Source organism: Symphalangus syndactylus, chromosome 6, assembly GCF_028878055.3.
Source record: "Symphalangus syndactylus isolate Jambi chromosome 6, NHGRI_mSymSyn1-v2.1_pri, whole genome shotgun sequence".
Taxonomy (NCBI): domain Eukaryota; kingdom Metazoa; phylum Chordata; class Mammalia; order Primates; family Hylobatidae; genus Symphalangus; species Symphalangus syndactylus.
Genome location: NC_072428.2, coordinates 72,058,879 through 72,077,360, shown reverse-complemented (window position 1 = coordinate 72,077,360; position 18,482 = coordinate 72,058,879). Strand labels below are relative to the sequence as shown.

The window sequence follows — 18,482 nt, the reverse complement described above, 5'->3', positions numbered from 1 at the left end:
AGCAAATCATTTACTGGGTATATACCCAAAGGATTATACATCATGCTACTATAAAGACAGATGTACATGTATGTTTAATGTGGCATGATTCACAAAGCAAAGACTTGCAACCAACCCAAATGTCCATCAACGATAGACTGGATTAAGAAAATGCGGCACATATACACCATGGAATACTATGCAGCCATCAAAAAGGATAAGTTCATGTCCTTTGCAGGGACATGGATGAAGCTAGAAACCATCATTCAGAGCAAACTATCACAAGGATAAAAAACGAAACACTCCATGTTCTCACTCATAGGTGGGAATTGAACAACGAAAACACGTGGACACAGGGTGGGGAACATCACACAATGGGGCCTGTCATGGGGTGGAGGGTGGTGGAAGGGATAGCATTGGGAGAAATAGCTAATGTAAGTGAAGAGATGATGGGTACAGGTGGCCAGCGTGGCACATGTATACCTATGGAATAAGCCTTTTTTATTGTATGTTATTCCATTTAAGTTTTATAATGTATTTAAGTTTTGATTTTAAATAGACCAGTGAAAATTATGTATATTTATGGTTTACAATGTGAGGCTTCATACATGTATACATTGTGGAATGACCAAATCCAACTAATTAACACACTCATTTCCTCGCATCCTGATTTTATTGTGATGAGAATACGTTTTAAATCTACTCCCACAGCTCTTCTCAAGTAGACAAAACATAGTTATTCACTGTAGTCGCCGTGCTGCTCAGTAGATCTCTAGAAATATTCCTGTCTGAAATTTGGTATCATTTGACTAACATCTCCCCGACCCATCCCTGGCACCTGCCTCGGGTAACCACCGTTCTGCTCTCTATAGCTATGAGTTCAACGATGTTACGTTCCTCGTGTCAGTCAGGTCACGCATAATTCGACTTTCTGTGCTCTGTTTTTAAAACGTTATTATGTATTTATTTACTTTTTGAGACAGGGTCTCACTCCGTCAACCAGGCTGGAGTACAGTGACACCAACACGGCTCACCACGGCCTCCACCTCCTGGGTTCAAGAGATCCTCCCACTTGAGTCTCCTGAGTAGCTAGGACTACAGGCGTCCAACACCACACTTGTCTAATGTTTGTATTTTTTTTGTAGAGATGGGGTTTCACCACGTCGCCCAGTTTGTTCTCCAACTCCTGGGCTCAAGTGCTCCACCTGCCTTGCACCCCCAAAGTGCTGGGATTACAGTCACGAGCCACCATGCCTGGCCATTGCTTTATTTCACTCACTGTAACATCCTGTAGACTCATTCATGTTGCAAAAGATATGATTTCTTTCCTTTTTGAGGCTTCATAGTATTCTATAGGGTATATATAACAGTTTTAGTGTTGTCGTTTTGCTTTGTTTTGAGACAGCGTTTCGCTCTTGTCGCACAGGTTGGGGTGCAGTGACTTGATATCAGCTCACTAGATCCCCGGCCTCCCAGGTTCAAGTGAGTCTCCTGCCTCAGCTGAGATCAGAAAGGCAGAACATGCCTCCCGGGTTCAAGTGATTCTCCTACCTCAGCTGAGATAAAGAGGCAGAATTAACATGCCCAGCTAACTGTGTGTCTCTAGTACAGATGGGGTTAAACCATGTTGGCCAGGCTGGTCTTGAACTCCTGACCTCAAATGATCAGCCATGCTTGGCCTCCCAGTGTACTGGCTTTACAGGTGTGAGCCACTGCGCGCTGGGCCTCATTGTGGTTTTAATTTGCAACACTGGTTTGTAGTGAGAGACTGGACGAATTAGTTGGGTTGTAGGCCTTAAGAGGCAATTAGGTAAACATCAGGAAAACAGCAATGTACTCAGAAGAGAATAGTTTTACAGCACCCAAGAGAAGTGAAACATCTGTAGTAGTCATAGAAATGTAATGAAAATGTAAGTGAGGCACTATATAAATCACTACATTTTTCAGAAACACTCTTCCCAATTCTGACAAAAGTGTGGTATTTTGAGGCAGCTTTGAATTGATAAAATTCGTATTTGAAATAGGTATTGATATATGTCAATTGTCACGGAAACCTTTATGTCCTTGTATTGAGGCATCTCAAGGTTGCATAATGTGTCTAAGTAAACTGCCCAAAAGAACCTAAATCAAATATACAAAAAATTATTTCCCCACTAGTATTTTTTATTATACCTTAAGCTGTAGGGTGCGTGTGCCCAAAGAGCTCGCTTCTTCCATAGGTATCCATGTTCCATGCTTACCTGCTGCACCCAACATCTCATCATTTAAGTTAGGTATTTCTGCCAATGCTATCCCTGACCCCAACCTCCACCCCGTGACAGGCCCCAGTGTGTAACGTTCCCCACCCTGTGTCCGAGTGTTCTCATTGTTCAATTCCCACCTACGAGTGAGAACACGGGGTGTTTGGTTTTCTGTCCTTGTGACAGTTTGCTCAGAATGATGGTTTCCAGCTCCACCCATGTCCCTGCAAAGGACATGAACTTATCATTTTTGGTGGCTGCATAGAAATCCATGGTGTTTATGTGCCACATTTCCTTAATGTAGTCTATCATCGTCGATGGACAATTGGGTTGGGTTCCAAGTCATTGCCTTCTGAATAGTGCTGCCATAAACATACGTGTGCATGTGTCTTTACACTAGCATGATTTATAAGCCTTCGGGTGTATACCCGGTAATGGGGACGCTGGGTCAAATGGTATGTCTAGTTCTAGATCCTTGAGGAATGGCCACAATGTCTTCCACCATGTTTGAACTAGTTTAAACTCCCACCAACCTAGGCAAACAGGGTCTGGAATGCACCTCCAGCAAACTCCAAAAGATCTGCAGCTGAGGGACCTGACTCTTAGAAGTAAAACTAATAAACAGAAAGGAACAGCATCAGCATCAGCTAAAAGGACATACACTCCATAACCCCATGGGCAGGTCACCAGCATCAATGAGCAAAGGTAGGGAAAACCGCAAAGATGGGGAGGAGTCAGAGCAGAAAAGCGGAACACTCTCCAAGCCAGAGGGCCTCTTCTGCTCCAGAGTCTCGCTCTGCCCCACAGGCTGGAGTGCAGTGGCGCCATCTCGGCTCACTGCAACCTCTGACTCCTGGGTTCAGTTCCCCTACCTCAGCATCGGAGTTGCCGGGATTCTCGTCACCCGCCATCATGCCCAGCTGATGTTCGCATTTTTCGTTTGCATTTTAGACAGGATCGTGATCCCACCTGTTTAAAATTTCCACTGAAACTCTGCTCGTGAGTACAGCTGATCTGTGCACAATGGTTTCAACAGCATTTGCTTTTCGTAGCCACTGCAGGATTCACCTTTCGTATCTTCTCATCTCCTGTTAAAACAAGCTATACATTGGTCAACGGCTGATTCCTTTGGGGCAGCGTCCTTATAAGCTTTTCATAAAATATCAGTGACTTCTTTGTTATTCCGCCCGAGTTCACCATATATTTGATGTTTGTTCTTGCTGCAATTTTAGCGGAATTCACGTTGCTCTGATAGGAGCCCTTTTCAACCGATGTCTCATCCTTCTTAGTGCCTCAGTCTAGATCTAGTTCAGGAAGGTTCAAACAAGTTAGTACAAGTTAATTTTACTGCAAACAAATTGAAATCCATGCATTGATTTTCAGCATGTACATTTTCTATGAAGTTTTTGAAGACCCCGTGTGTTGAACGTTGCCAACGTCCTGGGAGAGAAGTGGTTGCGGTCCACTTCCTGTCCTCAAACTGCCCATGGTGGAGGAGTGCACAGAGCAGGGAAAGGCAAGCCCAGACAGATCCTGCCCACTAGCAGGCAGCAGCAGAAGGCTGGCCCAGTCCCGGCTCCGTGGGGGTGCTGTGTGTCCCCGAGCAAGTTGACCAACCTCCCTGAAACTCAATGTGTGGCTATGTGTCTCACTTCCACAAGCCATTATGGTACTGCTGAGCAGGGACAGCTAATCACCTCAGGAAAAGCAAGCTAGCTCCAAGGTTAGCAACCAGGAGTTCGGGTTGCTTCCATTAGCAGACACTGAGCCCCCCCGGAAGCTGGAGTCTGGTGGAAGATGAGGTTCAGTGTGATTGGATGGAAGTAGCAACGTAATGAAGGACAAGTCCCACCCTCTCTCACAGAAGAGGCCTGTGCGTATATAAAGGCGGTGCGCATCCGCTGCGGCACTCACTGAAGCTGCCAGTTGGGAGAGGAGCAGAGCCACGCAGGTGCCCCCGAAGGCAGTGAGATGTTGCTAGCCACATCTCCCTGCTGGTTCCCACCTGGCTATCCAGAAGCGAAGAAGGCGGTCGAGGAGGCGGCCCTCGGGGCTAAAGAATTCCCAATGCCCTGTCATCAGCCTGCCCAGAGCTTCAGGCTCTGAGTGCCCCAGATGTACAAGCAGGCCTCATCATCTGTGGGGATCCAGACGGAGCCCGAGAATACTTGTCCCGCTGTGCCCCCTGCGTGGCCCGAGATGGTGACGGAGGCTTGGTGCTTCCCTGCGCAGTGGGGATCGGCCTGCTGCCTGCCAGCCGCCCCAAAGCTGGCAGAGAGACCCTCCACAGTCTGCATCTCAGCCCCCAGGGAGAGGAAGAGGATCGCCCACTCTCACAGCCCTTGCTTGGCCACTGGTGCCACAGATGCCAAGAGAACCCGGGTGGCCAGCAGAAGCCAACGCTCCAATGGCTCCAAGGTCGGCAGACAGCCACGGAAGAGGCGCAACAGGTCGGGGATGGCAGACAAGACCTCCACCACCATCAGCTCTAAGCGGATCATCCGTCGTCCATCCTTAGCTCGTTTGGAGAAACCCATTATCCTCCGAAGTTCGGGGTGCCAAGTCCCCACCGTCATCCGCCGAGGCTATCTCCAACTATTCACCAAAGAGTGTCTCAAGTTCTGCGACTCCAAGCAGGAGGCCGAGGAGAAGGCGCTGAACGAGGAGAAGGCGGCCTAGGACTGCAGCCCCAACAAGAAGGTGTACCTCAATGTGATCCTGAACACCCTCAAGAGTCTGAAGGGCCTGACCCCCAGCTCCATGCCCAGCCTCAGCAGGGCCGCCCTGTACAGCCGCCTCCAGGAGTTCCTGCTCACCCAGGACCAGCTCAAGGAGAACGACTACCCCTTCCCGCACCCCAAGCAGCCCGGAGGCTCAGTCCTCTTTACTGGCCAGGGGAAGGGGCCCGGCGACTCGTCCTGCAGGGTCTGCTGCCGTTGTAGCACTGAGTACCTGGTGTCCTCCTCCGGCCGCTGTGTACGCGACCAGTTTTGTTATTATCACTGGGGGCGGGTCCGCTCAAGCCAAGTGGCTGGAGGCCGGGTTAGCCAGTACACCTGCTGTGCAGCGGCTCCTGGCTACGTGGGCTACCAGGTGGCAAAGCAGCACGTGGGGGACGGCCGCAAGGACAGCCTCGATGGCTTCGTGAAGACCTTGGAGAAAGAGTGTTCCAGAGACGCTTATCCAGGGATCTACGCCTTGGACTGTGAGATGTGCTACACCACACACGGCCTGGAGCTGACCCGCGTCACTGTGGTGGACGCTGACATGCGAGTGGTGTACGACACCTTCGTCAAGCCCGACAACGAGATCGTGGACTACAACACCAGGTTCTCCGGAGTGACCGAGGCCGACGTCGCCAACACGAGCATCACGTTGCCCAAAGTCCAAGCCATCCTGCTGAGCTTTTTCAGCGCCCAAACCATCCTCATCGGGCACAGCCTGGAGAGCGATCTGCTGGCCCTGAAGCTCATCCACAGCACCGTGGTGGACACGGCCGTGCTCTTCCCGCACTACCTGGGTTTCCCCTACAAGCGCTCCCTCAGGAATCTCGCGGCCGACTACCTGGGACAGATCATCCAGGACAGCCAGGACGGACACAACTCCATCGAGGACGCAAACGCCTGCATGCAGCTGGTGATGTGGAAGCTCCGACAGCGCGCCCAGATCCAGCGATGCAACCGGACCGCCTCTCCCGCCGCCCTGGCCTGTCCTTAGCCCCAGGGCGCTTCCAAAACCGCCCTCAATCCTGAGATCTAAACCTGTCCACCTCGCCGCAAAGCGAAAGAAACGGAAGCAGCCGGCGGTAGGACAGGGCCAAAAGCCGAGACTAACCCCGACCCCCGACTCCCAGGCCCCCGGAGTGCCTGCCCCCGGCCGTCGCCCCTGTCCCCATCCCTCTGCCCCTCCCGGACATCTGTCCTTCCACCAATGGGCTCTCCGAGGCCCGAGCCCCCTCTCCCAGTCCCCCGAGTCCTTGCCGCGGCCCCTCGCGCCTGTCCCCATCCCTCTGTCCCTCCCAGACCTTTGGCCTTCTACCACTCGCCTCCCTTAGCCCACCTGAACCTCCATGGCCTCTGAGAAAAAGTCGAGCCCCCTGACACAACAGCCTCCTGACAGTCTTCTCTCCTGGGCATCTTCCCCTTCTGTGGGACTTTCTGAACCCCCCTCCCCCACCCGATTTTTCCCCTACACCCGGGGCTGGCGCCCAATCAATCTTGGTATGAATTTAAACATTGAAAATTAAAAACATTTAAAAGCAAAGCTGAAAGTCCTCAGCTTCTCCATGAGCGCTTAGCTGTTTTTCAGTAGAGCCACCACAGTGAGGTGGGTGAAACACTTAGGCTCTAGAATTACACATCTGAGTTCACATTCCAATTCCACCACTTAGAAGCTTTGTAACACTGGACAAATAGCTTCTGCGCGCTTCTGGTTTTTGATCTCCAGAGTGTGATCAGGAGGTCATGGTGAGGAATGAACGAAGCAACACACGGACAGCCTTAAAACGATGGCACATAGTAGGTTTTCAATTAAGTGTCCAAGTGGATTCTTCCACCCAGACCAATCAACTACAATGTCTCAATCAGTCAGTCAACTTACAACTGGAATCCAAGAGAGAACGAACCATCATGCCTCTCTAAATTCACGTTTCTCTTTTGAGTCTGCATTGAGAGATGACACACTAAGTAGCTAGTTTTGGTGGAGTGGCTGATTTGATAAATGTGCGTGTGGGGGGCTGGGGGGTGTGTCTGTATACATAACTAAATTAAACTGAGAATCAGAATGCTTTCATTACCATTAATTTACTTTGTGTTTATAAGCCCACACACCCATATATACACACACACTAACTGTCCAGAGCAAGGAGTTAGTGAACAACTGGATGTCCACTCTGTCAGACACGTTTCGGGAAGCACTGAAGTGGGACGTTTCTGATTGATTTTACCACTCCTCGAAGTTTATTTTCCTTTATGACTTAGACTCCTTCTGTGGAGATTTAACAAATAAAAGTCTTTTTTGTTGTATGTTATATCATTTAAGTTTTATAATGTATTTAAGTTTCCATTTTAAATAGACCAGTGAAAATTATATATATTTGTGGTGTACAGCGTGAGGCTTCATATATGTATACACTGTGGAATGACCAAATCAAGCTAACTAACACACTCGTTTCCTCGCATCCTGATTTTATTGTGATGAGAATACGTTTAAAATCTACTCCCACATCTATTTTCAAGTAGACAATACTTAGTTATTCACTGTAGTCGCCGTGCCGCTCAGTAGATCTCTAAAAACATTCCTGTCTGAAATTTCGTATCAATTGACCAACATCTCCCCAAACCCTCCCTGGCACCTGAATCGGGTAACCACCGTTATGCTCTCTGCAGCTATGATTTCAACGATGTTACGTTCCTCGTATCAGTCAGGTCACGCATTATTCGACTTTCTGTGCTCGCTTTTTAAAAATTTATTTTGTATTTATTTACTTGTTGAGACAGGGTCTCACTCTGTCAACCAGGCTGGAGTACAGAGATACCAACACGGCTCACCACGGCCTCCACCTCCCGGGTTCAAGAGATCCTCCCACTTGAGTCTCCTGAGTAGCTAGCACTACAGGCATAAATGCCATAGCATTTAGGGCATAGAATGTGCAAATTTTGCTTTGAAAATTGGATTGATAGAAGTTGGTCTTACATTTGGCTCTCAGTGTGTAAGTTTTCAAAACGCTTTTAATATCTGTGGTTAGCATTTTATTTGTCTTGTAGATAATATTAATCATCTCTATATTTTATTAGAAGTTACAAGCAAAAGTGTCCTTGTGACTTTACGTTTCCTGGTGAATTAACTTCTTGATAGAACAATTTTTGCTTATTTACAGATGGCTATGCATGTTTTCTTTCCTTCTTTCTATTTATTTATTTATTTATTTATTTATTTATTTATTTTGCAGTGGATATTATTCTCCATCATAATGAAGCCATCAGTCATATCTTTCAATGTGGAGATCTGAGAAGCATTTGTATTGGATGTGACCGTCAAAATGCACCCCATATCACTGCAATACCTACAAGTTTTCTTGCATGGGGTGCTCAGACTTTCACCTCCGGCAAATATTACTGGGAGGTCCATGTGGTGGACTCTTGGAATTGGGCTTTTGGTGTCTGTAATAAGTATTGGCAAGGGAAGAATCGGAATGGCGATATATATGGAGAGGAGGGACTCTTTAGTCTTGGGTGTGTTAAGAACGACATTCAGTGCAGTCTATTTACTACCTCCCCAATTACACTGCAATATGTCCCAAGACCTACCAGACATGTAGGATTATTCCTGGATTGTGAAGCTAGAACTGTGAGTGAGCTTTGTTGATGTTAATCAAAGCTCCCCTATACACACCATCCCTAATTGCCCCCTTCTCACCTCCTCTCAGGCCTTTCTTTTCCTGTATTCACCTCTGACCTGAGACAAATCGGAAATGTGTTCATCTGCTGTGGGAACCCCTTTATCCCAGAAAGCCCTCTTCCTTGTGCCTTATCAAACAGGAAAAATAGGTTCTGTTCTATGTCTTGAATTGCATCCTAATGTTATTAACACTCATTTATTGTGTTACTATCAAATGCGGTAAAAACACTAAAAGTATATGTGTTGGTTCTTTATTAATTAATTTCTGAATAATCATTATTCATGATCATGGCATAAAATATATTCTCTGTTTTCTCTTTTCGTCACTTCTGACTGCCACTGAGTGAAATAATAGATGACAGACATGTCTGAATGAAGTTAAAATCAGTGGAAGGCAGTCGGGATCTTTCACTTCATGCAAGAACTTGGAGTGAAGTCTCAATGATAACTGCGAAATGTTTTTCTTTCTCTTTATCTAACTATATGGCACTTATCCATCATGTTTCATTGTACTAATCTATCCCTTGAGTTAATATCATTTGACCTTCCATGCTGGGCTTCATTTTGGAATTCTCACCACATATATAAATAATCCCGCATTATTAGTGCGCTCTTCTACATTGAAATACACAAGGTGATCAGAACAATGCTGGATTCATTGAATTTTTTTTAAAAAAGTAACTAAATATTGACTCCTACCTCAAAACACACACAGTCATTTCCAAATAGATTCAAGTCCTGAAGGTAAGGGGAACATGATACAGTATTCTCATAAGCCTTTCTTAACGAGGGCAGAAATTAACAATTAAAAAAAATTAGTTGGTTTACATTAATGATGACTTCTGTGTTTCAAAAAACGTGATACAAGAATTGAAATGCAAACCATTAGTGGAGAAAGATATTCACCGGAACATATATAAAATAAAATACAATACATGTGCATGATGAATACTGAAAATGTATTTTAAGTATTTTTCCAGATTCTTCCAGATTGGCATAGAATAAACTTGGATGGCAGAGTCAATGATGAGATTTGCTGTGAAAGTGGGAAACTATTTTTTGGAGGACAGTAGTAATGCTGTGAACTTATGTAAACAACCAAGTATTCAGTAGCAACTAAAATGTGTCTCCGTAAGATTATTTTACAGATGCGTATCTGAAATCTGAAATTTGGGAGAACATTCTACTAGTGTTCTCTAGGGAGAAAATACAGCTGGAAGGAAGAAGGGAGGGAAGATGAAGGAGAGAGAAACAGAATGTATTTGAGAGAAAATGCTATTTAGACTAAAATAGAATACTGCAGATACCACCACAAAGTGGTTAAGGTGTGTCTTATGGAGCAGAGATGGCAGAAAATACCACAGTAAAGAGATCTACAATTGGATTGTTAGTTCTGGATTTATTCTGTCAATGTTGTGGCTTCTAAACACATCAGTAATCTCCTTTGATCCATGTGCTAATTAACAACCAACACTCTGCCCCCTCTCCCAGATTCTTTCATTGTTTTAAACCCGATCTAATTCTAATCCAGCAGGTCACTGCAACAAACAATCACCTAAGAATTTTAAAAATATTTTTGATGAACTAGTGAATATACCTCATTCTCAACACAAATACTGTTTGAGAGGAAAAGTCGATGGTATTTAAAGCCATTTAAGTGCATCCACACATGCAGAGATATACATATATATGTATATATTTATGTATCTGAGTTAATTGCATCAGTTAGAGTGGCTACCTGGATTAGGATTACATTGGGCTTTGCTGATGAAAGAATTCCTAATGTTGTTTGGTTACCTTGTAATACCTATATGAATATATTAACCCTGTAATTTTATTACTGGAGAAAGTCCCTTAGATGTAATCAAGGATGATTGTATAGGGATGCGTATTGTTGCACTCTTTCCAATCATGAAAGAGAGAAAAATAAACATACTGTAATGTGGAAATTGTTTAGAAAATTAGAATGCATTTTACTAAACCCTGTAAAAACAAACACCATTTATATGCATCGATATATTGATACTAACAGACTTTCTTTTATCTCTTACGTGACTGTAGTTCCCATTTTTCACTAGTATTTTTATTATAGACACAGACATAGTATTTTATTACGGATGGCTATAGAAACAAAAATAATTCCTTCTACAGAGGGTATAAAAATTATATATAATTAAATATTATATATTACATATTATATATTATAGGTAAATATATATTTATATTTTATATAAAATATGCATTATATATAAAATATTATATTTTTATTTACATGTTATATTATATGTTTTATATTATAAATATAATATAACTATAATAATTATTAAATATAAATATATTATAAAATATAAATAATATTTATATTATAAAATATAAATATTTATATATTTATATTTTATATAATATATTTTATATATAATATAAGTAATTACATATATATAATATAGGGACTTGATTAGTTTCTGCTAGTGTGAAGACAAGTCATATCATATCTAGGGGCCATGATGATAGGAGCAGTAAGAGGATTTCTTGCATTGTGATGAGTGCATATAAGTTAAACGAGCCACATATCAGTAGAATTGATAGCAAGATAACGACTAGGGTTACTTCTTATGAAATTGTTTGAGCGACAACTTGTAATGCGCCAATTTGTGCATAATTTGAATTTAATTGCTCATCCTGATCATAGAATGGAATAGACGGCTAGGCTTGATATGGTTAGTAAAAATAGGAGGCCTATATTAAAATTAATTAGACGATCTGGTATAGGGAGAGGTGTTCACAATAGGAGAGCGATAGAAAAGGACAGGGTTGGAGCAATAACATAAAGGGCAATAGTAGATGTTGAGGGCCATAGGGGTTCTTTGCTGAAAAGTGTTACTGTGTCAGCGAATGGTTGAAGCAGTCCCTAAGAGCTTACAATGTTAGGCCCTTTGCGTAGTTGTATGTAGCCTGAGTTTTCGTTAAGTGAGTGATTTAAAATCAATGCCGATAATAATGATAATAATTATTAAATGGTTATATTAATGATAAAAATAAAATTATTAATATTAATTATTAATAATGACTGATATTAACAATTGATACTGATCTTATTAATTAGAAAACAATAATATTGGTACCAATAATTAATATTAATAATAATATGAAAACTTTTTGTTAGCAATTGTTTCTCAATATTGATATTGGTAATTAATATTAATGTTAATAATAAATAAGTAATAATTAACAATCATATCACTCCTAATACCGCAGTGGGTGTACACCCACCTATGATATTGTTCCTAACGTCCAGGGAGGGAGAGAGCATGGTATTACTTTCAATATCACAGTAGGTGTACACCCACCCGGTGTTATTGATCTGAATATCCAGGGGGTGGAGTATGACGTTACTCCCAATACAGCAGTGGGTGTACATCCACCCGGTGATATTGCTCCTAATATTCACGGAAGAAGAGAATGATATTACTCCCAGTACCGCAGGGAGTATACGCCCCTTCTGTGATATCGTTCCTAATATCCGGAGGGGGAGAGGGTGATATTACTCCCAATATCCCAGGCTGTGCCCACCCACCCTGTGATGTTGTTGCTAATAATATCCAGGAAGGGAGAGGATGATATGACTCCCCATACAGCAGCAGCTGAACACCCACCCTGGGATATTATTCCTAATATCCATGGAGGGTAGAGGCTGATATTACTCCCAATATCGCAGGGGGTGTACATCCATTCTGTGATGCTGTTTTTAATACTCAAAGGCGGAGAAGCTGATATTACTCCCAATTTCACAGAAAGTGTACAAACCCGTGTGATATTGTTCCTACTTCCGAAGAAGAGTAGATGATATTACTTCCCATGTCGGAGGAGGTGTACACCCACTCTGTGATATTTTTCCTAATATGCAGGGTGGGAGAAGATAACATTATTTTTAATAGCACAGGATGTGTACAGCCCCCTGTGATATTGTCCTTAATATTCCAAGGCAGAGAGGATATTACTCCCAATATCGCGGAAAGTGTACATCACCCCAGTGATATTGTTCCCACGATCCAGGAGAGAAGAGGATGATATGACTTTCAGTATCACATGGGGTGGGCACGCCCCCAGTGATACTGTTTTGAATTTCAACGTGGGAGAGGATGGTATTACTCCCAATATCGCAGGTGGTATAAACACTTCTTTGATATTGTTCCTAATATTCAGGGGTGGAGAGGATGTTGACACTCCCTACATTGCAGACGGTGTACACCCATCTGTGATATTGTTCATAATTTCTGGTGGGGGGGGATGATATTACTCACAACATGGTAAACACGCTGTGTGCCCACCGTGGGTCATGATATCCAGGGAGGGAGAGGAGGGTGATATTACTCCCCATATCGCGGGGGGTGTCCACCCCGCCTGTCATACTCTTTCTTATATGCAAGGGGGAGGGTATGATATTACTACCAATATCAAAGACCTGTACAGCCCCCCTTGTGAGATTGTTCCTAATATCCACGCTGGGAGAGGATATTACTCCCAATATCACAGAGGGTGTGCACCCCACCTGTGATATTGTTCCTACTATCCAGAATAAGAGAGAATGATATTACTCCCAATAGTGCCGGGGTGTACACCCACCCCCCCATGATATTGTTCCTAATATCCAGGGAGGGAGAGCATGATATTAATAACTGCCAATATCGCTATGGATGTACACCCACACTGTGATATTGCTCCTAATATCCAGGGGGTAGAGTATGACATTACTCCCAACATAGCAGTGGGTGTACATCCACCCGGGGATATTGCTCCTGATATTCAGGGAAGGAGAAAATGATATTACTCCCAATATCACAGGGAGTGTACGCCCCTTCTGTGATATTGTTCCTAATATCCGGAGGGCGAGAGGATGATATTACAGTCAATATCGCAGGCTGCGCACACCCACCCTGCGATATTGTCCCTAATATCCAGGAAAAGAGAGGATATGACTCCCCATGTAGCAGGAGGTGTAAACCCACCTTGAGATATTGTTCCTAATATTCATGGAGGGAAAGAGCCCGATATTACTCCCAATATCTCAGGGGCTGTACATACCCCCTGTGATATTTCTCTTAATATTCAAAGGCGGAGAGGATGATATTACTCTCAGTCTCAAAGAAAGTGTACCCTCTCGAGTGATATTGTTCCCAATATCCAGAAGGGGAGAAGATGATGTTACTACTCATGTTGCAGAAGGTGTACACCCACTCTGTGATATTTTTCCTAATATGCAGGTTGGGGAGAGGATAATATTATTGCCAATATCGCAGAGAGTGTAGACCCGCCCTGTGACATTGCCCTTAATATTCAAATCAGAGAGGATGCCATTACTCCCAATATTGCAGAAAACGTACACCTCCCATTAATATTGGTCCCATGATCCAGGAGAAAAGAGGATGATATTACTTTCAATATCACAGGGAGTGTCCACGCCCCCAGTGATATTGTTCCTAAATTCAACGTGGGAGAGGATGATACTACACCCAATGCTGCTGTGGGTAGAAACACTCCTGTGATACTGTTGTTAATATCCAGGGAGAAGAGGATGCTAATACTGCAAATCGTGCAGAGGATGTAAACCCGTCTATGATATAGTTGGTAGTCTCCAGAGGTGGAGAAGTTATTACTCACAATAACGTAAACACGCCGTGTGTCCACCGTGGATCGTAATATCCTGGGGGGGAGAGGCGGGGTGACATTACTCCCTACACCACGGGAGCTGCCCGCCCCCCTGCGATGTGGATCATAATATACAGGCGGGGAGAGGGGAGTGATAGTACTCCACTACTAGGATTTTACCTCTACTGCCACACTTGGATAACACCCTGGGACATTATTACCCATATTCTAGGAGGATGGCCCTACCAAAATCACAGGGGGTGTACACCCTGCTATATTATTCTTAATATTGTAGGGGAATGTTCATCCTGATGTCACAGGACTGTACACACTGTGATATTATTCACAATATCCTAGCGGGACATTAATAATAATGTCACAGTGTGTGTACACCTTGTGGTATTATTCGTAATATCCTAAGGGGAGGTTACTTTTATTGTCACACGGCGTGTGTTCCCTTTGATATTCGTAATGTCCTAGAGGGATTTTACTCCTTATGTCACAGGGTTTGTCCACTTTATCAAATTACTCGTATTATCTTTATAAGATGTTACTCCCTATATCACAGGGGGTGTACACTCTGTTGATATTATCATAATATTCTAGGGAAATGTTACTTTTAATGTCGCAGAGGGTGTACACCTTGTGAAATTATTCGTTATAATTTTGTGGGATGTTACTCCTAATGTCACACGGGGCGTACACACAGTGTAATCTTCTATGGAAATGTTACTCGTAAATCACAGGTCCTGTACACCCTTTAATATTTTTTGTAATATTCTAGGAAAACGTTACTATGAACGTCACAGGGCATATACACCCTGTCATAAAATTCGTAATATACTAGCGGGAGTTCACTAGTAATTTCACAATGCATGTACACCCTTTGATATTATTATCTGAAAGAGATATTATTACTGATGTCCCAACGCATGTACATTCTCTGACTTTATTCGCTTTATCCTCAGGGGATATTATTTCTAATGTCACACGGGGTATACTTCCTGCGTTATTTTTCATAATATCCCAGGGGAATTTTACTTTTAATGACACAGGGGGTGTACACATTGTGATATTCTTCGTAGTATTCTAGAAAGATATTACTCCTCAGGTCACAGGGGATGTACACCCTGTGATATTATTCATACTATCATAGGGGACGTTACTCCAAATGTCACAGAAGGTGTAAACACTGTGATATTACTTGAAATGTGTCAGGGAAATGTACTCGTAATGTCAAAGGGCATGTACATCATGTGTGCACTGCCCCTGTGATGTTCTTTGAAATATTCTCGAGGGATGTTAATCCTAATATGACATATGCTGTTAACTATGTGTGGACACCTTTGCGGTATTATTCCTAACATACTAGAAGGATGTAACTCCTAACATCACGTGGGGTATATGCCACGTGTGTACACATCCTGTGATATTATTCATAATACCTTAGGGAGATATTCATAATTTTACAATTATTTACGTAATATTTTAGCGGGATGATATCCCTAAACTCACAGGAGATGTAAACACAGCGATATTATTCAGAATATTCCAGGGGGATGTTACTCCTAATGTCACAGGTGTGTATACCCTGTGATATTATTCACACTATACTAGTGGGATATTACTACTAATGTCACCTTCTCTGTGTACACCTTCTGAATATTATTCCTAATATCCTAGGAGGATGTTGCTCCTAACATCACAAGGGTGTACACCCTGTGTTATTATTAGTAATATTCCTGGGGGATTTTACTTTTAAAATTACATGAGGTGCCAACCCTGTGATCTCATTCGTAATATCCAAGGAAGAGGTTACTCCTAATGTCACATGGGGTCTACCCTGTGGGATATTATTTGTAATACCCTAAAGGGACGTTATCTTAATGTCATAGGGTGTGTACACCTATTGATACTATTTGTAATATCCTAAGGAGATATGGCTTTAAAAATCACAGTGGGTGTTCACACATGATGTACACCATGTGATATTGTTCACAATATCCCAGGGAGGTATAACTTTTAATATCACAGCAGGTGTTCTCTATGTGTGTACATCCTGTGATACTATTCATAATATTTTAGGAAAAATGACTCTTAATATCGCAGTGGGTGTACACACTGTGATATTATTCGTCATATCCTGGAAGTATATTACTCCTATTGGCACAGGGGTTTAACATCCTGTGACATTATTCGTGGTAATCCAGGAGGATGATTTTCCTAAAGTCGCAGGGTGTGTACACCCTGTGATATTATTCGTAATATTCTTGGGGGATGTTACTCCTAATGTCACAAATGTGTACACCCTGTGATATTATTCACAATATACTAGCTGGATATTGTTACTAATGTAACAATGCATGTAAACCTTGTGATATTATTTGTAATATCCTAAGGGGATGTTACTCCTATTGTCACAGGGGGTGTGTTTTCTGTGCTGTGATTCCTAGTATCCCAGGGGGATGTTACTCCTACCATACAAATTTTGTGCACTTTGTTATATTATTCATCATATCCTAGAGTGATGTTACTTTTCATGTCAAGGGGGTGTACATCCTGTGATGTTATTCCTCACATTCTAGGAAGAGGTTAACTCCGAATATCACAGGGGGTGTAAAATCTGTGAAGTTATTCGTAATAGTTTCGGAGAATGTTACTCCTAATGTCACACGGGGTGTACAAACAGTGATATTATTTGTGAGGTTTTTTGGGTATTTCACTCCTAATATCACAGGGGCTGTACACTCTGTCATATTATTTGTAATATCCTAAAGAAATGTTACCACTAATGTCACAGACGGTGTATACCGTGTGGTATTGTTCCCAATATTGTGGGGTGATGTTACTCCTAATGTCACAGAAGGTGTTCACACTCTGATAATATTCGTAATATCCTAAAAGGATGTTACTACTGATGTCACCATGCGTGTACACAATCTGATATTATTTCTTATATCCTCGGGTGATGTTACTTCTTATGTCACTGGGGGTGTACTCCCTGTGATATTTTTCATAATATCCTAGGTGGATGTTACTTCTACTGTCACAGGGGGTGTACCTTTTGCGATATTATTCGTAATATTTTAGAAAGATGATACTCCTAATGTCACAGAGGGTGTACACCCTGTGAAGTTATTCCTAATAGTTTTGGGGGCTGTTACTCCTAATGTCACCCGTGGTGTATACACAGGGATATTATTCATAGTATTTTATGGAAATGTTACTCCTAATATCACAGGGGCTGTACATCTTGTAATATTATTCATAATATCCTAAAGAAACGTTACCTCTAATGTCACAGGGAATGTACACCGTGTGATATTGTTCCCAACAATGTAGGGGGATGTTACTCCTAATATCACAGGGGGTGTTCACAATATGACAATTTTCATAATATCCTTAATGGATGTTACTGCTAATGTCACAATACGTGTACATCCTCTGTATTTGTTCGTTATATCCTTGGGGGAGGTTACTCCTACTGTCACACGGGGTATACTTCCTCTGATATTATTCCTAATATCCTAGGTGGATGGTACTCCTAATGCCACAGGCGTTGTACATTTTGTGATATTATTTGCATTATCCAAGAAAGATGTTACTCCTCAGGTCACAGGGGATGTACACCCTGTGATATTATTTGTACTATCCAGGGGACATTAATCCAAATGTCACAGAAGGTGTACACTCTCCGATATTACTCGTAATGTGTCAGGGAAATGTACTCCTAATGTCACAGGGCATGTACGTTATGTGTGCACACCCCCTGTGATGTTATTTGTAATATTTTCGAGGCATGTTAATCCTAATGTTACATACGCTGTTATCCATGTGTGAACACCTTTGTGGTATTATTCCTAACATACTAGAAGGATGTAACTCCTGACATCACATGGGGTATAAGCCATGTGTGTACACATTCTGTGATATTATTCATAATATCTTAGGGAGATGCTGCTCCTAATTTTACAAGCTATGTACATTATGGGTGTACACCCCCTCTGATATTATTTGTAATATTATAGGAGAATGTTGCTGCTAATGTCACAGGGGGAGTACACCATGTGTATTACATGTATATTACATTTTTACACTACTTTCCAGGAGTCAATCAATTTTGTCAATCAATTCACTATTCTTGTTGCCCAAAAGGGTAGAGATAATCACAGATCACAGATCTGTCTAGCATTAGCTAAGGACGTTTTATTACAGAGA

The 18,482-nt window shown here is 42.6% G+C and overlaps 1 pseudogene; it reads left to right on the top strand.

Annotated features, from left to right (window-relative positions):
* The first annotated feature begins 4,418 nt into the window (after positions 1–4,418).
* On the top strand, positions 4,419–6,299 carry LOC129485330 (exonuclease GOR-like; annotated as a pseudogene).
* The last annotated feature ends 12,183 nt before the right edge of the window (positions 6,300–18,482 follow it).